This window comes from Elephas maximus, chromosome 12, assembly GCF_024166365.1.
Source record: "Elephas maximus indicus isolate mEleMax1 chromosome 12, mEleMax1 primary haplotype, whole genome shotgun sequence".
Taxonomy (NCBI): domain Eukaryota; kingdom Metazoa; phylum Chordata; class Mammalia; order Proboscidea; family Elephantidae; genus Elephas; species Elephas maximus.
In genome coordinates, this window is record NC_064830.1 from 58,179,839 (window position 1) to 58,202,399 (window position 22,561).

At 54.4% G+C, this 22,561-nt stretch overlaps 1 long non-coding RNA gene across 1 annotated transcript in view; it reads left to right on the forward strand.

Annotated features, from left to right (window-relative positions):
* Window positions 1-269: 269 nt before the first annotated feature.
* LOC126086845 (uncharacterized) overlaps window positions 270-22,561 on the forward strand; it is a 31,168-nt gene continuing 8,876 nt past the window's right edge. The window contains exons 1-2 of the long non-coding RNA XR_007519608.1: window positions 270-397; window positions 3,549-3,703. This is a non-coding gene — a long non-coding RNA (uncharacterized LOC126086845). The remainder of the gene's footprint in view (window positions 398-3,548; window positions 3,704-22,561) is intronic.

The following is a 22,561-nucleotide window of genomic DNA, read 5'->3' on the forward strand; positions in this document are numbered from 1 at the left end:
TGGGCACAAGGCTGGCAGCTCAGTGACCGGTGTGAATCACCAGGGTTGGGCTTCCAGGCATGGCAGCCAGGGCAGTGGTTCCTCCCCCACCCCTATGGTCTGGCCAGACACGTTGAGTAGCCACCACTTGTCTGGAATAGCTCCAGGGTGTCCAGCAGGGGGAGCGTACAGATGTGGGGAGGCTGCCCTCCCAGACCAGGTGAGTGGAGCCCTGCCTGGGGACCTGCCTCCCCTTAGGATACCAAAGCCTGGGGGACAGCTGACAGCTCCCTGTCCAGCTCTGACCTACCCTGTGGTGGTAACCTGAAGCTGGGGTGGGAACCTGGCTGGCTTCACGCCCCAAGTTCCGGTAACTTCAAGATGCTGACTCAGCCTCCTGTTCCTCCTCGGAGTCTCTGTAAGTCTCTAATACCCCAAGGGTCTTCCAGATCCTCCACCTGGACTTCCAGACTTTTAGCAGGACCCGAAACCCAGTCAGCACTGCTGAGTACTGTACCACACCTCTGCCCCGTGGCTGACTCCAAACCCTTCAGGCCACAATCACCTTGATCACCCCTCCTGGTTCCCTCTTGTCAACATTGAACTCTTATCAGGCATGAGAGTTTCTAACACGGGGTTCTGCCTGGTGTTGTAGGTCCACTTTTAACCCAGACTGGCCAGTCTTTTCTGCCGTTCTGCTGCTAACCCTTCTCAGCCCCTGCAGACCTGGTCCACCCCAAGGGCATAAACAGGCCCACAAGGGGTGTGTGGGGGGGGAGGTGGCAGGAGGCTGTGGGAAGGAGGAACTCGGCTCCCCAACCCCCACAGTGAAGGGAATGAGTTGGTGGGAGGTGAGTGTCTAGGAGCTAGAGGGGAGGGGGGTTGCAGGGAGACTCCCTCTGGGGCGGATGTCTGCCAAGAGGACTATAGAGGGTCTGGGAGGTAGGAAGGTGGGGGAGGCAGGGGTCCCCATGGACCAGGCCAGAAGGGCAGCTCCAAGCCCTGTTCTGAGAGGTGGTTTTGGGTTGCAGTTTTAATAAAGACAGGGGGTGCAAGGGAAAAGGCCCTGGCTGGCGGTCTCCCTGGCTCTAGTTGGTGGCTTCCGAGTCAGCAGCTGCTACAGACACAGCTGCTGGAGAGCAGCCCTGGCCCGCCCCCAGGCCTCCGGGACTCAATAACTTGTGAAGGAGCTCCCAGTCACTGTTCTCAAAGCAGCCTCAAGGGCTCTGTGGCTCGGGCTCCGCACTTCCGCCCGCCCTGCCCTGCTTCAGGTGGGGGTGGGGGTGGAGGTGTCAGAGTGTCCTGCTGTGAAACAGGGTGGATAAAAGGTACCTTGCAGGACACCCCCTGTAAATATGGAGGTGCCTTGCAGCCAGACGAGAGGGTCCTTACTGCAAATTGTCCCCCTGTCCACATGCAGGGGGTGGCCGACGGGAAAGTGTTGTGAGACCAAATGGCTCAAAACCATGACTGTCGGGCAGGGACATGGCTTCCACGTGTGCAGAGGGGGCAGCCAGCTGTGCATCCACGTGGCTTCACGCCAAGGACCCCAGGGATTCAATGCTTTGCCACTCATCTCAGTAATTCTCAGGAGACCCCCAACCACATGGGCAGGTGGGGCCAGGTCTGCGTCGGGCCCTGCTCTGAGTCCGGGTGCCCAATGACGCAGTGGGGGTTGGGCACCTGGGAGTCTGTACTGCCAGGTGGAAGATGGATCCTCGGGCAATCGTGCTATGTGTCCTGGGAAGCAAGGGTCACCGGGCACTGTGCCGGCGTCTGCTGCAACTCCCAAGGCAATTCGATTGTCAAGCAGCTGCATAAAACCCTCCGGAGCTAGACTGGCATCAGGGGCTGCACAGAGAGGTGGAAGGCGGCCAGCATGAGGAGGGTCAGTGACTGGACCCCCGCACCCCAGAACAAGCCGTGCTGGTCCTGCTTTGCCCAGGCTGGGCCCACTGCACACCCTCCACCATTACTGAGCAGCCAGCACAGATGTCCAGGGCTGGATGGCCAAGAGGCCCTCCTTTGTTCTCCCAGGCCCCAGGACCCCTCCGGGAGCTCGTGCCCTTCTGCAGGTTGGAGGATGGTGAGGGGTGGGCCAGGGGACCCCCATGTGGTCCTGCTTCCTGGGGGGGACAGCCTTGCAGACGAAAACAGTTGAGGACCTGGGCCTTTTCCAGCCCTAATAGTGTGGACGTTGTCCTGAGTCATGGTCTTAGGCTGCACGCCCGCACAGCAGACTCAACACAGTCATGGGAGTCAGGCCCTGGACACAGGGTGGAGCTGCCTACCTGTTTGCAAAGCCTGGAGGGCAGGGTCTCATGCCCCAGCCTCAGTCTCTATGTCTGGGAAGTGGGGTGAGCAGGCACAGGGATGCTGGCTGAGGGGCTGGGGTGCCAACACAGGGCATCCCCGGGGGCTACCATCCCCGCCTTGCTGGGATGCCTCTGAGCTACGGATGAGACCTGTATATAGCTGAGGTGGCATGCTTGGCAGCCAGTACTCCCTCAGGAGGTCTGAGCTATGTGTGTTGGGGCCAGGCCCACTTTCACTACCCAGCAGCACCACTGTCCAGCCGAGTCAACTCAGGAGTAGCTGTGCCAACCAGCCACCCCACCTGGGGTTGGCAGAGGACAGCACCTCAGGTGCAGAAGACGGGGCACCCAGCCCCGCTGGGGTTACCAAGCCTGGGATGTCCACATGGTGCCCCTCTCAGCCCCCCGGGCCTTGGTCTCTGCCAGCCAGGCACATACAGAGCCCTGGACATCCCATCAACACCAACTCACCTGGCCAGGAGGAGAAAGTGGGAGAAGCCCCAGCCTGGAGTAGCCCCTCTGCTGCTCCCCAGGTCCAGGGTATCCTCTGGGCAGTGCCCTCCTAGAAACGTCCTTGTGTTTAAATTCGGCTTGTCAGTGACATGTGACACAGTGTGATATGCCTGAGGTCACCTTCCCAGGCTGGTGCCACAGTGAAGGGGCAGACGTGACCAGCCCCTTGAGTGGTCCCATCTGGCTCTGGATGTTTCTGACCTGAGGCCTCTGTGCCACCATGGTGCTGTCGGATAGCTGTGGCTGTGACTCCTTATCCCTGGAGGGGTCCCAGAGAATCCAGTGCATGGACCTGTTCAGCCACCAGTGATGGTCCCACCAACGCCAGATCCAAATATTTTGCAGCTGTCCTGCTCCATAGAGGCATGAGTTTTGGGGAGGTGAGGATGTATGAGATTCCTGTTGTTGCTCCAACAAATCTCCACAAACTCGGTGGCTTGAAACAACACACGTTTATTCTCTGAGGGCCTGGTGATCAGAAGTCTGATGTGGTTCTCACTGGACTGAAGTCAAGATGTTGGGAGCAATACTTTCAGGGGTGGATTGACCAGTAAGCATGGTAACCACGGGCTTAATTGTATTTACTTACTAATCTGTAGTGAACAGTTTCAAAGAGATTGTGTTTAGGGTTACAGATTATTAAATAAGCACTATTAAGCCTGTGCATACCCAGCTTAATCTGTCCCTGGCTTCATTCCTTCCTGAGGCTCCAGGGAAGGATTAATTTCTTGTCTTTTCCAGCCTCTAGAGGCCCTGACATTCCTTGGCTTGTGGTGCCTACAGTCTTCAAAGCTGGCAATGGCGGGTGAGTCCTCGTGTTGAAGCGCTTCAATCTCTTGTGCCTCTTGGAGTCCCTGGATGGTGCAAATGGCTGATGTGCTCAGTTAACATCTCATGTAAGTGGGAAAATACAATGCTTGTCTTTTGGTGTCTGGCTTCTTTCACTCAGTTTCTAACTGAAAAGTTGATGGATCAAATCTACCCAGGGGTGCCGTGAAAGACAGTTCTGGTGGTCTGCTTCAGAAAGGTCATAGCCACAAAAACAGTATGGAGCAGTTGTATCTACCCTGATGCACATGAGGTCAACATGAGTCGGAATCGACTTGACAACAGCAGGTTTGCTTTTTGGTTGGGTGGTGCAAACGGTTAACACGCTTGGCTACTAACTGAAAGGTTGGAGGTTTGAGTTCACCCAGAGGTGTCTCAGAAAAAAGGCCTGGTGATCTATTTCTGAAAAATCAGCCACTGAAAACCCTATGGACCAAAGTTCTACTCTGACATACACAGGTTGCTGTAAGTTGGACTCGACTCGACAACAAGTAGTTTTGTGATGACTTTGGGGCCACCTGGATAATCCAGGATCATCTTCCATCTCAAGATCAGTTGATGAGCAACTTCACTTCCATCTGCAAACTTAAGCCCCCTTTGCTATGTCCTGTCTCACAGTCACAGGTTCAGGGGTTAGGATGAGGAGTCTTTGGAGGTCACCGTTCTGTCTTCCCCAGGAGCGGCAACCGGCTCTCTCACATACAGTGCTGGGTGCTCCCAAAGAGGACAGGGTTGGTGCGGAGGGTTCCAGAACCACTCAGGATGCTGCATTCACTGGAATGACCTCAGGCCCTCCCTCTCTGGCAGGGGCCCTGAGCTTGGGGAAGGGCCTCCCTCTCGATGGTGCTGGCCGTGGGAATGGTGGTCACATGATGCTCACTCCGCCCCCCAGATTTCAGCCCCGGGGAAAGTGGCAAGGAGTGGAAACACTAGCAAGGAGACCACAGCCCAGAACTCTCTCCAGAATCTGGGGCCTTGGGAGATGAGGCGTCTGGAGAGCTGGACCATCCGCACCAGGTGCACAAGCTGGTGCCCTCTCACCAGACACCACGGGAGACCGGGCAATGACCTGTGGGGTCAGGGTCCTCCGCAGACGCTCCTCACTTCTTGGTCACGGCATGCTCCCAGACTCATTTCTAGGGGCCTGGCCTCTGTAAAATCTTCCTGACTTTCACCACTTTCTAAACCTGAGTCATGGTGGTTGCCAGAAAAGTCCTTTTTTTGGTGTGTGTCCTTCAGTGACAAGCCACGAGTGTCCTCCCAGGGCTGACCCCAGTCCTGCCCCACTGGCTGACCTCCATTGCTGGAGATGATTGCCTAGTCCCGGCGAGTGGGACAGCGAGGCCAAGTAGAGGGTGTCTGAGTCTCTTGGGGCCTTGGTAATGAAGTCCTGCAAAGTACGAGGCTTGAAATAGCAGGAACGTACTCTCTCATGGCTCAGGGGCAGAAGTCTGATTCAGGGTATCGGCAGGCTGTGCTCTCCCTAGGTTCTTCAGGGGAAGACCCTTCCTTGCCTTTTCCAGTGCATGTGAATACACGTGTGTGTGTATGCATGTGTGTGTGTGTACATGTGTGTAGGTATGTGCACGTGTGTGTGTGCATGTGTGGGTATGTGTGTGTGCACGTGTGCATGTCTACGCACATGTGTGCACATGCGTGGGTGTGCACACGTGCTGTGCACGTGTGCGTGTATGTGCAGGCGCCACCAGCTTTGGAGGCAGGTCATCCATTATCAGACCTTTGTGGTCTCTGGGTGGCCCTCTCCCCTGCCCCTTTGCTTTTTCTCCCCAGGATGGTGGCTTCTCTTCTGGAAGTGTCGGTAACACAAGACGCCAGCCCACAGCTCCTGAATGCTCTGAAGTCAAAGCTTTCTTCTCTGTGTGGCAAAAGCTCACTGGTCTAGCCGGCTGGCGTCTGTGTGGCCTGTTCCCACTCAAGGAAATGCCTGTGTGTGGGGGCCGGTGCCTGCTACCCACTGCACCCAAAGGTCCTGAATTCCAGAACACACCACACCATAAAAAAAAAAAAAAAAAAACATACCCCCTCCAAAATCTGGAGGCAGGGGGGGTCCTTCCTTACCTCTTTCAGTTCCTGGTGGCCCCTGGCGTTCCTGGCCTTGTGGCTACATGCTCCAACCTCTGCCCGTCATCACGTGGCGTCTTCCCCGGCTCTTCTCTTCTAAGGACACCAATCACATAGGATCAGGGACCCACTCTACTCCTGTGACCTCGTGTTAACACACTGATTACATCCGCAAAGACCCTATTTCCAAACAAGGTCACATCCTGAGGCTTCTGGTGAGCACGAATTTTGGGGCACATTCCACCCAGTAGAGGGAGAGGCACACTGGCTCTGGGTCCTGACCACTGAAGCTCCAGCCTGGGTTCCGTCATCTTCTAGTTTGCCTCTTTTCTCATCCTGTCCGGGGTTTGTGAGATTAACTGATTGACAAAGAGCCTTGAACTTACCCAGCACAGTGGAGGCTCCAGAAAATGTGAGCCAACCTCTTCATTCTGGTCAGTGTATCCATCCTTGCTTTGCCCACGAGGAAGCTCGGAGCAGAGAGTGTAACCTACCTCAATCTGCCACGACCCACCCTGAGGGGTTCCAGGCGTGCTTCTTATGAATTCTTTTCATAATCACCTTTTTAATTGAGATATTCCACACGCAATGAAATTCACCTGGTACAGTGTACAATTCACCTCTTAAAGTAACAATTCAGTGGTTGTTAGTATGTTCACAAGGCTGTGCAACCGTTGCCTCTGTCTGGTTCCAGAACAGTCTCAACACCCCCAAAACACCTGTGCCCATTACCAGCCACTCCCCATTCCCCACCTCCTACCAACAAAACAAAACAACCAGGTGCCATTGAGTTGACCCCAACTCATGGGGGTCAGGGTAGAACTAGGCTCCAGAGGGTTTGCAATTGCTGATTTTTCAGAAGTGCATTGCCAGGCCTTTCTTCCAAGGTGTCCGGCTTCTTTCACTCAGCATGATGTTTCCAGACTTCATCCATTTCATAGCATGTCGTCCCTTTTTATGGCTAAGTAATATTCCGTTGTGTGGATGGAACACATTTTGTGGACATTTGGGTTGTTTTCACTTTTTGGCTATTATCTACAGTGCTGCTGTGAACGCTTGGGTACAAGTTTTTGTGGAGACATAGTTTTTAATTTCTCTTGAGTATATACCTAGGAGTGGATTTGCTGGGTCTTGTGATAGTTCTATGTTTAACTTTTTGAGGAACCACTGAGCTGTTTCCATAGCAGCAGTACCATTTTACATTCCTACTAGCAGTAGATGAAGGTTCTAGTTTCTCCACATCCTCACCAACGTTTGTTATTGTCTGGTTGTCTGTTAACAGCTGTCCTAGTGGGTGTGAAGTGGCATCCTGCTGCAGTTTTGATTTACATTCCCCCAATTACTAGTGATACTGAGCATCTTTTCATGTGCTTATTAGCCATTTGCATACCTTCTTTGGAGCAATGTCTATTCAAGTCCTTTGCCCATTTTTAATGGGTGTTTTTTCTAGTATTATTATTGAGTTTTAAGGGTTGGTTGTATATTTTGGATACAAGTCTTGTCTTAGGTATGTGATTGCAAATATTTTCTCCCATCCTGTGGGTTGTCATTTCACTTTCTTGATGGTGGACTTTGAGTGCAAGTGTGCAGTTCCAAATTTTGATGAAGTCCAATGTACCATTTTCTCTTTTGTCACTTGTGCTTTTGGTGTCTTTACTCATTCTTATCTGCTGAAATCGAGCACATTTTGCAAGGTCCCACATTCTCTATGAATAGGGTGGGGTGTAGGTACAGTGTGGTTGTGGCCATGTGCCAACAATGTGTGGAGGGAAGGGTGTACTCCAGTCTGGAGCTCAGGGAACAGGCTGTACAATCAGGGTAGACTTCCTGTAGGAGCAGGCAGACTGGAGGCTGATCCTTCATGATTCTCTGTTGGGACCTGCTCCTTTAGCAGGGGCTCCTTTGTGTGGGGGGGGTCCCATAGCCCTCCCCCGATGTGGGGAGCCACCTCCTCCTGCCTCCCCTCCAAACTCCCCCTTCTCTAGCCTAGCCCCAGGCCCCAGGAACCGTGTGGGACCCAGGGGCTGGAAGCACACAAGGTAATTAATTTTGACTTACAGAAGCTGTATTAAATTGGATAGGAACTGGTGAAAATAGGATTAGGAGGCACGTTGAGCCAAGATCAAACAGAATGAGAATCCCCTGGAAGTCAGCCACACAGAGGGGCTCCCGGGGCCAGGGACCAGGAAGGGGCACTGGGCATCAGTCAGGGATGGCGTCATGTCCGAGGGTGTGGCTGCCCCATACCACCACCAGGCAGGGGAGACCCCCCTCCTGCCTCATCTTATCTGTGCTGAACTCACACAGGCTCCAGGATTAATTTGGAAACAATTAAAATTCTGTGGAAAAAAGCACCATGGAGCCCTTTCGTCATCCACACCCACAAACCAGCAAGGAAGAACAGGGCTCAGAAGGCCAAACGGGACCCCAAGCCGAAAGTAGCGCAGAGCAGCACCAAGTACGGCCTGGGTTCCTGGCCCTGGCCAGCTGCCCCAGCCAGACGGCCTCCCCCAGGGGCACCATTATGACCCCTCAGCTCTCCCTGCCTCTCTCCCCAGAGCCTACGTGGATGTGAGCTGTGTCGCCGTTATCAGCTGCTGTCAAGTCAGACCTGACTCATGGTGACCTTATGCACAGCAGAGCAGTCTTGTGCCATCTCCCTGACCGGGGTCAGATTGAACCATTGTGATCCACAGGGTTTTCACTGGCTTGTTTTCAGAAGTAGATTGTCAGGCCTTTCTTCCCAGTTTTCTTAGTCTGGAAGTTCTACTGAGACCTGTTCACTATCATAAACACACAAGCCTCCACTGACAGCTGGGTGGTGGCTGTGCATGAGGTGCATTGGTGGGGAATCAAACCTAGGTCTCCTGCATGGAGGGCAAGAATTTCCCCCCAGGGGCCCACTGAGAGCTTGGAGAGAAGGCGCACACGCCCATCACCCTGCCCTGACCCTGGCGGGGAGTCTCATGTTATCTGAGTAAACTTCTGCTTTGGGCCAAATTCCCTGGCAAAGTGGGGGGTGGGGTTTTCCTGGCTGGAATGAAGAGTTCAGACAGCCAGTCTGGGCAGCAGTGGAAGGGGTGCTGGGTGCTGGTGGTCAGTGTGGAGCTGGCTGCCTTGGATTGGCCACATGCTGGGCTGCAGAAAGCCCATAGTACCCCCATGAGACAGCCAAACCTTCCTGTCCTGGGTAACAGAATGTGACCTGCACCAGCATGGGCTTGCTCGGCCAAAACCACACTGTGGTCCTCCATCCCACCGGGAGCTTGCGAAATTGCTGATTACACAGAGTCAGGGTCTCTTCCTGCTTCTCCAGGGGCCCTGACACCCTGAGTGTGAGATTCCTCCTAGGCTTGAGCTCTCCAGCTTGGTCAGCGTTGGGTGCTGGGGCCTTCAAGTACCCCTCTTCCCCCCTCGCTGAGCTGTGGCTGCAGGGGCAAGTATAGAATCACAGGGGACCTGACGGGGGTTGGCAAGGCCAGAGCCAGGCATGTCAAAGTCCTGGGGGTCTGCGTCAGTAAAGGCAGAGCCTGGCTCCCTTTTTTGAGGATCCAGTAGGGGGGCTGAACAGGAGGCGGTGTATCTGCTGCCCCGTGGAGTGAGGAGCAGGGACGTCCACAGGCCGCAGGGCCGAAGGAAGGAGCCAGCGCCGTGCCGCAACCTGATTTCACTTCCTGATTTGCCTGAAAACTCCCTTGAAATGCACTTGGCAGTGCTGTGAGCACCTTTGCAGGGCAGCTGCGCCGCTCCCAGGAGAGCAAACACACTGCCCCACGCCCAGAGGAATCCCCAGTGACTCATGGGCCAGCACCCAGGTGGCCTCCCTCGTTCCACAGCCGGAGCTCCTTGAGGGAATGCAGAACTCAGTGATTAGTCAGCTTGAGGGAGGGTGAGAGCCTGGCACCAACGCAACAATATCACTTCCAGAAGGTTCCTCCTTCCTGGCGAAGCAGCAGTGCAGCTGGGAGGCCTGGCTGCACCTGGAGTTGCACCCTGAGGTGGACGTGGGTGGGGGGGCGGCTCAGGTGAGGCCCCTGCTCCAGATGCTCTGCCTGGTAGACTAGCCTCTGGGGGTTGGAACAGGGGCTGGAGCAACTTCAGGAGCAGCATGGTGGGCCAGTTGCTGGGGCCATGGGGACCACGCTGTCCCCACAGTCCCGGCTCCCCCTTTGTGACTGAGAATGAGCATTCCCATGCCTCAACGCCCTGATGGTCCCCGGGGTCCTTTACTTGGACTCTCTCTACCACATGCAAGGAAGCCCGCCAGAGCCGGATCCCTCCCCTTTGTGCAGCGGCCAGGCAGTGTGGTGCCTAAGCCCCCCTCTGAGCTGGGTGTACTCAGGCACACCCTGTCCCTGTGCATCTGCCTCTGTGTCTGTGAAATGGCAGAGTGGTTGCTGAGGGTGGAATGAGGTGCCCCAGTGAGTGCCAAGTCATGCAGTGGACATAGCAAGTGGATTTGAACCTCTAAGCTTTCAGTGAGGAACTGAGCACGTTTGCACCACCCAGGTGTTCCCTGCTTGTACAGACCCCAGTTTACCCAAGGATGAATTCTGGGTTATGCAATCACTGAGCTGAAGAGTTGAAGTTTCCAATGGGTTTGGAAGCCCAGCAGCTCTGGAAGGGTTGTGCGCACGGGCTTTCCCATGAGGAAAGCCCCCATCGTGTCTCAGGTATGGGGGCCCACAGCCGGTTCCCCCTGCACATGGCGGACAGCAGCTTTCCCGCTTGGGTGGACTCGACACCTCTCCAGGACACCATGGCAGCCTTCTCCCAGCAGCCATGAGTGCAAAGGTCCCCCCTGCCACGAGAGACCCTGAGGCAGGGTGGGGAGGGACGGAGGCAGTGGGGCTGGTGCAGGGGCAGGAGATCAAGGGGCAGTGCCTCATTGGGGATCTTGTTGTACCCCGCCCCATGCACCAGCATACCTGGGACTCCTGAAGGTATGGTCTCAACTGCATGGGGGGTGATGTGGAGCATGCCTGAGGGGCATGGGGAGGATTGGGGAACCATGCTTAAATTCCAAAGTTGTTGTCTTACCCCCCTGACACAGAGCAGCTGGCTGAGTGCCAAATGCCCCACCCGGAAGGGCTGGGCCCTGCGTGGGAGGGGCGTAATCAGATGTCCCACAGAAAACAGACTCCAGGGGTCGCTGGGTGCTGTCCTGGGTGCTGTCTGGGAGGCTGGAAGCCACTTCATGCAGGATGAGCACCGTCTCCCCCATGCGCAGCCATGGGGACTGTCCCTGGAGGGAAGTTTTTACAGTGGCTACGTTGCCCCCCAACACTGGGGCAGCCGCCCACCCAGTGCTGGGCGCTTTCCTGGCCGACCCCCCCCACTCGAGTGGCCTCTCCATGAACTGCCAGGACCCGGAACAGGATCCCCACAGCCCCCACTTCCCCTGAGGGGTCCCACAGCCCCCCCTCACACCCAGGAAGAATTGGGTCCACCCTCCCTTTTCACCCAGGCGCTGCTCCAGGCCCTTGCCATCCACGCCATGTATTGATGGTCACGGTGGAGAGTGAGGCTGGGCAGGGCTTTCCCTGGCAGGGGGCCATAGCTCAGAGAGACAGATGGGACAGGAGGGGCTGGACCCCCACACCGGGGCTGGGAGGGGCTGGGAAGGACCTACACATCCAGCTCCTCTTCCCCATCAGAAGGTTCCAGAAACCTGGCTACTCTCGGGACCCTGCCTGCTCCCAGGTATCCAGGTGACCAGCAGGCAGGTAGGGGGAGGTGGTACAGCCCTCAAGCTAACCTTGGGCCTTAAGAGGCTCACTTACACATGCCCCAGGGTCCTATTCTTTGCAATTGTCTTACTTGCTGCCCTGGGGCTTCTGCCTCTGATGCTGCCAGTTTTGGTGGTGGGAGGGAAAACTGGCTGAGGCTTCCCTGAGGTTGCTGGGGTATAAAACACTCCGAGTATCCAAGTAAATAGAATTTCCACACTGAGAGTTACTCTGGAGCTCAAAGGGTTTGGCTGCACTCCACGAAGGAAAGCCCATTAGAGGGGACGTGGGGTGGGGACAGGGAGTTGAGGAACATGTGGGTCTCAGCCAGGGGTGTGGACAAGCTTGGGGGCATCCAGGCAGCCGCAGGTGAGAGTCCCAGGTTGGGGTGGTGGTGTGGGTCCTTCTCCCAGCCCCCCAGCATGGCCGGCCCCCATGACCTGGGCGCTGGGCTTGGCTCCGTGTCAGCCATGGCCAGGCCAGGGACCCTCCCTGTGCCCGAGTTTCTGTACCTTTAGAGTGGAGACCATGGGTTCCGGGGTCCTGAGGGTTCGGGCCGGGTGCTGCTCCTGGGATGGGCATGGGGGTTACTCCATTCAAGCCCCCTCCCCCGATCTGTGTCCATGTCAGCCATCTGTGTGGACACTCTGGTCACCTGTATCTGTGTCCACGTTTGTCGTCTGTGTGGACGCTCTGGTGATCTATATCAGCGTCCTGGAGCTGCCAGGGCAAAGTGCCACAAACTGGTGGCTTAAAACCCAGAAATTTATTTTCTCTCTTTCTGGACTTCGGAACTCCAAATTCAGCGTGCTGCTCCTTCTGAAGTCTCTAGAGGAAGATCATTCCTTGTCTCCTCCAGCTTCTGGTGGCCCCAGGTATACCCTGGCTTGTGGCCACATCACTCTAGTCTCTGCCTCTGTTGTCTTGTGACTTTGCCCATGTCTCCCCGTGCCCCAAATTCCCACTTCTTGTAAGGACATCTGTTGCATAGGGTTAGAACCCACCCAATTTCACCGTAACCTCGAGTTAACCTAACCGATAACATCTGGAAAGACTGTTTCCAAACAAGGTCACGCTCACAGGTATGGGGGTTAGGACCTCAATATGCCTTTCTGGGGACACAGTTCACCCCAAAACACCTTCCCTGGCAAAAAGCCTCGCTGTCTGCAGAGCTGGTTTATGGCCTGGGTTCTGGCTGCCTGACTGGGCCTCTCCCACTGGAAGGTCGGACCTGAGCCACTCACCCCTTTGGCGGCCCTGCTGCTGCTTTAAATTGCAACTGCTGGGCTCCTTCGATCCCTTCCACAGCCCCTCTCCCTACTGTGCTCCTCTATGGCTTGCTGACGGCAGCTTTTGGCCCAGAGGCTGTTCTGGTGGCCTTTTCCAGTGGGTGTGGTACAGCGGAAAATAACCTCAGAGGATGGGGTGGCCAGACAGCCCAGGGAGTGTGCTCAGAGGGCATGGGGGTGTTCACACACCCAGGCCGAGGTGGGGTCTGTGGGCAAGAACCTGCTTCCAGGGGTGGGCATGGTAAGGGGGGCCCTCAGGGTCCAAGGTCCCAGCCCCAGTAAAAGGTCCCTTGTTGAAGGAAGAGGCAGGGGGAGGGGTGCCCTGCCTACCTCCCAGGGCACCTGGGCCGCAGTGTGCAGGCCTCATGGCGCACCGGCCTTGACCAGGGCCAGACAAGGGGAGCTGAACTTTCCACCACAGCCTCAGTGGGGTCAGCTAGATGGATGTGGAGTCGGTAGCATATCTGGGCCATGGTGGCTTAACAAATGCAGGATCCCAACATGGATACTAATGCCCCTTGCTCAGAGACCCCCAGCAAGGAGAAGCCCCTCACCAAGATGCTTAGAGGGCACCGAGAGACCCAGGATGGCCACTGAGGAGGGCTGAGGCATGCAGGGGCAAGCAGGAGGGACAGAGGCGGGGTGGGGCCTGTTGGTAGGCGTGGCACCAGGGGCTTCCATTTTCCTTCTGTTTGTGTATTTATTTAAAAATAAAAAAGACACTGGTTTTAATTATCACAGAAAACCCTGCAGCTTTCCCAGTGTGGAGGGCTCCAGCTTGACTGTGATCCACATACTCCAAGCATCATCTAAGTGGTAGTGGTGGGGGTGCTCATCTCCCAGGATGCTGATCATCCATTCATCTATCTGTCTATCTAACCACCCAACCATCTGTCTATCCATGCATCCATACATCCGTCCATCCGTCCATCCATCCAACCATCTGTCCCTCCCTCCCTCCCTCCTCCTGGTTGACCTTGGGTGAGTGACAAATGGGAGGAAAGGTGAGCCCCAGCCAACTCCCAGTCTCCTGCCGGCCTCCCGTCTAGGCACCAGGCAGGTAGCCCAGCCAGTAGCTGTGGGCTCCAGGGGGTCTGGGCCGGCTGGCTTCCATCCTGCTGCTGAGACGCTCCCAGTTTACAGACGCTAATTGCTGGAGATGGAAAACCAAAAGGGAAGAACACACTCGGCGTTTCTCAAGCTGAAAGAACTGAAGAAAAAATTCAAGTCTTGAGTTGCAATAGTGAAGGAATCCATGGGGAAAATATTAAATGATTCAGGAAGCATCAAAAGAAGTTGGAAGGAATACACAGAGTCATTATACCAAAAAGAATCAGTCGATATTCAACCATTTCAAGAGGTGGCATACGATCAGGAACCGATTGTACTGAAGGCAGAAGTCCAAGCTGCTCTGAAGGCATTGGCGAAAAACAAGGCTCCAGGAATCGATGGAATATCAGTTGAGATGTTTCAACAAACAGATGCAGCGCTGGAGGTGCTCACTTGTCTATGCCAAGAAATATGGAAGACAGCTTCCTGGCCAACTGACTGGAAGAGATCCATATTTATGCCTATTCCCAAGGAAGGTGATCCAACCGAATGTGGAAATTATAGAATAATGTCATTAATATCACACGCAAGCAAAATTTTGCTGAAGATCATTCAAAAGCGGCTGCAGCAGTGTATCGACAGGGAACTGCCAGAACTTCAGGCCGATTTCAGAAGAGGACGTGGAGCCAGGGATATCGTTGCTGATGTCAGATGGATTCTGGCTGAAAGCAGAGAATACCAGAAGGAAGCTTAATGTGTCTTATTGACTATGCAAAGGCATTCGACTGTGTGGATCATAACAAACTATGGATACCACTGTGAAGAATGGGAATTCCAGAACACTTAATTGTGCTCATGAGGAACCTTTACATAGATAGAGAGGTAGTTGTTCGGACAGAACAAGGGGATACTGATTGGTTTAAAGTCAGGAAAGGTGTGCGTCAGGGTTATATTCTTTCACCATACCTGTTCAATCTGTATGCTGAGCAAATAATCTGAGAAGCTGGAGTATATGAAGAAGAACGGGGCATCAGGATTGGAGGGAGACTCATTAACAACCTGCATTATGCAGATGACACAACCTTGCTTGCTGAAAGTGAAGAGGACTTGAAGCACTTACTAATGAACATCAAAGACCACAGCCTTCAGTATGGATTGCACCTCAACATAAAGAAAACAAAAATCCTCACAACTGGACCAATGAGCAACATCATGATCAACCGAGAAAAGATTGAAGTTGTCAAGGGTTTCATTTTACTTGGATCCACAACCAACAGCCATGGAAGCAGCAGTCAAGAAATCAAAAGACGCATTGCATTGGGTAAATCTGCTGCAGAGGACCTCTTCAAAGTGTTGAAGAGCAAAAATGTCACCCTGAAGACTAAGGTGCGCCTGACCCAAGCCATGGTATTTTCAATCACATCATATGCGTGTGAAAGCTGGACAATGAATAAGGAAGACCGAAGAAGAGTTGATGCCTTTGAATTGTGGTGTTGGCAAAGAATATTGAATATACCATGGACTGCCAAAAGAACGAACAAGTCTGTCTTGGAAGAGGTGCAGCCAGAATGCTCCCTAGAGGCAAGGGTGGCGAGACTGCATCTTACATACTTCGGAGATGTTGTCAGGAGGGATGAGTCCCTGGAGAAGGACATCATGCTTGGCAGAGTACAGGGTCAGCGGAAAAGAGGAAGACCTTCAACGAGGTGGATTGACACAGTGGCTGCAACAATAAGCTCGAGCATAACAACGATTGTAAGGATGGCACAGGACCGGGCAGTGTTTCGTTCTGTTGTGCATAGTGTTGCTATGAGTCGGAACCGACTCAATGGCACCTAACAACAACAACAATTGCCCTCCTTTGGGAAGGAGCTTGCTGGGTCTGCTGGTCCAAGCTGATTCAGACCAGGGAGTGGACAGAAAGCTGGAAAGAGGGCGGCTTGGGTGGCGCAGAGAGGTGCGGCAGGTGTGGAGGTGGCTGAGCCAGGCCTGGGGGCTGGTCCTGGTGGCTCTCCATGCTCCAGGACCCATCAGTCCAGAGCTTCCTGGGCTGAGAGCACCATGCCAGCCTGAGCAGGGAGGGAGCTGGGAGGGTGGTGCCTGCACCTGGAGGCAGGCTCGGCTCAGTGGTAGAGGTTGCTGGGCAGGTCCGTGGACATCCATGAGGAAGGCACTTGTGGGACCGGCTTAAGGCATAGTCCGAGATTTGGAGCCTCTGGACAGACTGGATGAGGGAAGGGGATGTGCCAGCAGAGGCCTGGAGGAAGTCGGGAGTAGGGGGTAGAGTTCCTGGGCTAGGTGGGCCTGCCCAACCCTGACTCAAGGCCCCCTCCCCAAGTGTTCCCAGGCCTGGAGAGTCTGATAGTCTGAGGCTGTTGGCCACAGAGATGATCCCTGGGTGCTGGAAAGCCTGCCTGGAGGGCCAGTCAGGGGACCATGGGGGAGCAGGGCCACAGGCTATAATGGAGTCCAGAGCCTTGGTTTGGGGTATGACCTTGGGCTTCTGGGGGCACGGGGGGGAGGGGATATTTGGTGAGCGTGGCCTGGTTATGACCCACATTGTCCCACTCGCCTTCCCAGCCTCCTTGGAGGTGCCACTGGGGAAACTGAGGCTGAGGCCACACAGGTGGGGTGGAGGCCATGCTGCCTCTGGGGACAGAGACCAATGAGTAGGGGGGCTGCAGGCCTGGCCAGAGCCCTATACTGGGGCACTGGAGCCGGCCGCCGGCCCAAGGGTGTAAGAGCAGGGCAGCAGTCTCCCCCTGTGGCCCCGTGGACAAGGGCCCATGGTCTGACCTTTCCTTCTGGTGTGGGCTGCCTAGGACAAGAGGGCTCTGTCTTCAGCCTAAATGAGTGAGCACTGGGGAATGGACCAGGGAGTTCAGGAGGGTGGGGCCTCGCCTGCCCGCCCCATTAACCCCTTGAGGTCCAGGGTTGGGGGCCTCCTCATGCTGGGAAACCTGCTCCTGGCACTCTGGCCTTGTCTCATCTGACTTGTGGTGGGGGAGGGGCAGTAAAGACCCCGCCTGGGGCTCATGAAGGGCCACATGGGACTGGAGCCTGGCCTATCGCCTTGGGTTCTCACGGCTCCCATTGTGCGCAGCAGCCCTTCAGTGGTCTAGGGGTGGGGTGGGTTGCTGGGACCACCTGCCATCTCAGAAAGGTACCTGGGTCCACTCCTGGAGGTGGTGCCCCCACCCTGTCACAGTGATGGGGGGTAGACAGAGCCACTAGGTCGTAGCCCTGGCCCCCCGGGGGTGTCTGGGGCATCTGTGGGGAGTCTGTGGTACATGTGTGGGGTACCTGCAAGATGTCTGTAGGGCATCTGTGAGGTGCCTGTGGGGAGTCTGTGGGGTGTCTGTGGAGTGTCTGTAGGGTGTCTGTGGGGTCTGTGGGGCATCTGTGGGGTATCTGTGGTATCTGCGGCAAATCTGTGGGGTGTCTTTGGGGTATCTGTGGGTTCTGTCTGTGTGGCATCTGTGTGGCATCTAGGGCATCTGCAGAGTGTCTGGAGTGTCTGTGGAGCATCTGCAGGGTGCCTGTGGCTGGGCTGGGGTTTCCTGGCATCACTTTTGGGGGGGAATGTGGTCTGGGGTCTGTGTCACCCCCCCCATTTCTCCCCATGCACCTCCACCCCTGGAGTCTTGTCCTCAGATGCGGTGGAAGTCACCATGACCTCCCCCCAGGACTTCCTCTTACCCACCACCCCATATGACAGTCCCCTCCCTAGCTCCGACACCACCCAGGAGGTCCTACTCATTGACCACTGGGGAGGAGGCTGGGGAGGGGGCAAGGAGAGCACCCCCAGGAGTCTATCTTGCTACCCTTGCCCACCCCACGCACATACTCGGGTTTTATGAGGTCTCCGCCCTTTTTGGAACCTGGCCTGGAGGCCCGGAGCCCTCTTTCTCTGTCTCGGGGGTCCTTCCTTTGGGAGTTAGGGGACCCACTGTGGTGGAACTTCCTTGCTGCCTTTCCAGGGTCACATACCCACCCCAGGAGCAGGGCCTCACTGTCCCCAAGAGTCCCCAAGGCTGCGAGAGTCCCTGAGGCCCAGTCCTCCACCAAGGCTCTGCTCAGTCTCCACCTGTGGCTAGGGCTATGCCTGCCCTGTTCTCCATTCATCCCTTTGGTCCTTTGGCTGGCATAGCTGGCTTCTTGGTCCCCAGCAGCCTGGCTGGTCAGATATAGCCTCCACCTGGCTGTGAAGAGCCGGACTTGGGTCTCCACTAGGATGCCCCCCTGCCATGAGACTCAGAGCCTAGGCACGGCCCCCCAGAATGAGGGTGTCATCTCCCCATGGCTGGGGAGCCCAGGCAGCATCCAGCAGCAAGGCCAGAGCAGCAGACTCTGGAACCAACACAGTGATAAAAAGTGACAGGTAGGGAGTGGCTCTAGGTGCTTAATTCATCTCAGGCTGTGCATCTGATGGCGGCCAGCTCCCCAAGCAAGTAATTGTCCCATTTCCGAAGGCCAAACTTCTCCACACGCTGGTAATTAGGGGGCTGGCTAGCCTCGGGCTCCTTGGACTTCCAGGCTAGGGATGCGGGTCACCGAAATTAGCAGGGAGCCGAGGAGGAGCAGACTGGGAGGAGGGGAGGCCTTTGCCTCGGGGAGCTGCTTCAGCCACCTTGTGGGGGGCTCTGGGAGGGTCTGGACCTCAGCAATCCTGTAGCTGAGAGATGGGGTCTTTCTGGATCCCAAGGCCAGCAGCCCCGCCCTTCCTGCAGCAGTTTGCGCACCAGGCTGGGGGATTTGAGACTATTACTGCGGCACTTGTGGTTTTTCCTCGGTAATTGCTGGTTACTACTGCCCCGTGACTAAGAGGAATCAATGCCCGAGAGGGGGCACCTGAGCCAGTAGTGTGGGGTTGAGGGGGGGTCCCTGCTCCTCCCCTCAGGACTCCAGCTCAGGCCCAATGAGCAGTGTCTGCTGTGGGGTGGGGGCATCTTCTGGCCAAGCCGGCGACCAGCAGGGTGACCTTCAACAAGGGTCACGTCTCTGGACTTGTGTGTTCTGGCAATCAGCTCACTGAGGCTCTCGGGCTGTGGAGGGATGGGGGTGTGGTAAAGGGTGTAGTGACATTTCCTGTGACTTGGCCATTTAGGGCGACCCAGGTCAGACTCAGGTCAAGGGCACTAATGGTGGAATGGTCGATGTTGTCTCCACTGTTAGTTGACCATTGTCAGATGAGCTAATCCGGTGAAGCACTTGGAGTGGTCAGTATGTAGGTGCCATTGCTTGATCACGGCCACAGCCCCTGGGGTGGGTGCTCTGCTGCAGAGCAGCAGACAGATGTCCAGTTGGCCGGGGATCTCATGCTTGAGCTCAGGGCATGACAGCATATCCCTCTTCCTTCTGTTTATGATTTTCACTAGGAACAGGGCTCAGTCAATTCTTCTGTGTGTAAGTGCATCCCAGATGACAGCAGCCTTCACAGCAAGAAACAAGTGCTTGTTCCTTCAACAACAAAGGGAGACACGTCCTGAATCTGTGACTTCACCAGTGACCGTTTGTGGTCGGGAGTACAGTGAAGCTGTATTTGGGCAGAGCCGTGAGCCCCAGATTCCTGCACTCTGTTATTGGTCCCTTCTCAGGCTGTTGGGCCACAGGAAGGTTGTCTGGCCAGATGCAGAAACATCTCTGGTCTTGTTCATGTTATTTTTCTTTTGCATAAAGTTTTAAAAATTATAATCAAAATAATGCATGCTCATTACAAAGACCTTTATCATATGGCCACTCCAACAGAGAGAATACCAAAGATTTCTGCTGTGCAGAAATATATTTACACAAATGTAACCCTGGGGAACATTTTCCAAGGGATGCAGGTAGAACGTGTTCATTTATATTTATTGAAAAATGTATTTGTGTAGCAAACACTGATTCAACTCTATGTGACCCCCTATGTAGAAGCCAGCCTCCAAGATGGCCTCGGTGACTCTCACCACCAGGTATTCCCTCTTTTGGGTTGTCCTCTCCCACACTGAGTAGGGCTGACCTGTGTAGCAGATAGGATATTCAGAAGTGAGAGTGTGACTTTTGAAGCTAGGTCCTAGAAAATATTCCAGCTTGCACCTTGCTCTTCCTTGTGTCCCTTGCTCTGGCAGAGCTGACCAGCATGCTTAAGCAGTCCTATGGAGGAGTCCACATGGGGAGTTGCTGAGGTCTCTTGCCAACAGCTGGCACAAACTCCCCAGCCACATGAGTGAGTCACCTTGGAAGATCTTCTGGTCCCAACTGAGCCTTCAGATGATTGCAGCCCCAGCTGAGAGACCCCACAGACTCAGAGCCAAATCCATAAGCTAAGCTGCTCACAGATTCCAGACCCTCAAAAGCTATGTGATGCCTGCAGCAACAAAGAAAGGAGAGTCAGGAATAGGAGGAGGAAATGGAATGAGTGGCTAATTGCCTCCATGAACAACTGCTTCCTTTGCATGAGACCAGATGGATAGAGCCCAGCTACCATTACTGAAAGTTTTGATCAACGTTTCTATAGAAGAATCCTGATCAAAAGGGGAAAAATGCAGAACAGAATTTTAAATCCTTATAGAACCCAGGCTTTCTATAGCCAGTGAGGATGGCTGAACCCCTGAAACTGTTGCCCTGAGATAATCTTTAAATCTTAAATCAAAAATATCCCCTGAAGTCTTAAAACCAAATGATAGTTTAGCTTAACTGTTAAGGAATGTCTGCCTTGAGCATTACGCTCTTTTAAGATGGGATCAAACTTACAACAGCAACTCAAAAGATTATACAGGAAGCTTAGGGGGCACTGAGTTTATGTTAATGGAGGAGGAACAACTCAGAAAAAGAGGGTGGCTTAGTTATTTAGTGCTGCTATAGCAGAAATACCACAAGTGGGTGGCTTTAAGAAACAGAAATTTATTCTCTCCCAATTTACAAGGCTTGAAGTCTGAAATCAGGGTACCTGCTCTAGGGGAAGGCTTTCTGTCTTTGTTGGCTCTGGGGGAAAGTCCTCATCAATCTTCCCCTGGATCTAGGAGTTTCTCAGCACAGGAGCCCCGGGACCAAATAATACGTTCCTCTCCCAGCTTTTCTTTCTTGGTGGTAGTATGTATCTCCCTGCTTGCATCTCTGGTGGGGTGGTAAAGAGTGGGGTGGTAAAGAATGGCGACTCAAGACACATCCCACCTTAACCCTGCCTCGTTAAATAACACACATAACCTGATCCTCATTTACATGACCTAATCCTGCCTCATTAACATAACAGCTCACTCCCCAGTGGGACCATAACTACTTCCATAGAGTCTAGGATTTACAACACATCACAAAATGGAGGATAGTCAGATCACAAAACGGAGGACAACCACACAATACTGGGAATCATGGCCTTGCCAAGTTGACACATATTTTGGGGAGGCACAATTCAATCCATGATAACAACAACAACAAAAAAAAGAACCCAAACCTGTTGCTGTTGAGTCGATTCTGACTCATAGTGACCCTATAGGACAGAGCAGACCTCCCCATAGAGTTTCCAAGGAGTGCCTGGCAGATTTGAACTGCTGACCTTTCGGTTAGCAGCTGTAGCACTTAACTACTACGACACAGGGTTTCCCAGTCCATGACAGAGAGTGAGAATGGTTTCACAACTTAAAGAATATAATCAGTGTCACTGAATTGTACATGTAGAAATTGTTGAATTGGTGTATGTTCTGCTGTGTATATTTTCAACAACAATAAAAAGAAGGTAAATTAAATTATTAGACAAAAAAGAAGCTGAGTGAGAAAGTAAGCTTGTGGAGTTTCCAGCAGCTCAGTTGTTACGAGGCAGTGCATGACAAACACTAGCTGTTCTGCACTCGCTCCAGCAGTTGCTCTGTCGAGGCTGCTGTCTTTCCTTGAAGCTTCGCAACACTGAGCTGCCTCATCACATGGATGTACCACCTTTCAATGGCCCCCCTCCCATTCACAGCCATTTGGGTGTTTATTTTTCTCCGTCACAGTGATGGTGGTGTGGTATTGCACGCCCCGAGCGCCTGTCCATGGACTCAGGTAGGGTCGGTGACAGGGATCAAGAGTGCTGTCAAAGGGCAGGGGAAGTTTTGGGTTTTCCTCCAAAAGCCTGTGCTACTCGGCACCCCTGTGGCAGGGAAGGAGGGACTTGGCCAGCTGAGCTCAGGGACAGTTAGCCGGTCACTGCTGACTCAGAGGCCAGGTGGGGTGGGGACGCAGCCCAACCCGTGCCATGAAGCCTGACTGTGGGGGCTCCCTGGGACTCAGGGCAGGCCCCACCACATGTTGCGCATGGAGGGGGACAGCGTCTGTGCCATTAGTTTCCTTGGCAGCACAGAGGTGCCTGGTGGGAAGGGCCTGGTGCAGTGGCCTCAGGCTTCCTCGGGCCCTGGGGCTGGAAGCTTCATCCTGCAATAACAGCCAGGCCTGATACAGCCGCCAGGCTGGCCCCACCACACTCCCAACATGTAATTACGGACATGGGGCTTGGCTATGGGGATGGCAAAACCCTATTTAGGAGAAGCTGGCTGGACGAGATCAGCTGGGAATCCATGTCTGGGACACCTGGGGCCACCAGCTAAACCCTTCTGCCAGGACCTGGAAGCCCTGAGCTGACACTGGAGGGCTAGGTAGGGCTTGTCCCCACAGCAGACCTCAGTTGGCGGAAGTCCCAGGTCACACATGCCTTCATACAAGAGAGACTAGGGGACAACATCACTGTTGTGGGTTGAATTGTGTCCGCCCAAAGGGCATGTTCAAGTTCTAACCCCTGCTCTACCTGTGAATGTGACCTTGTTTG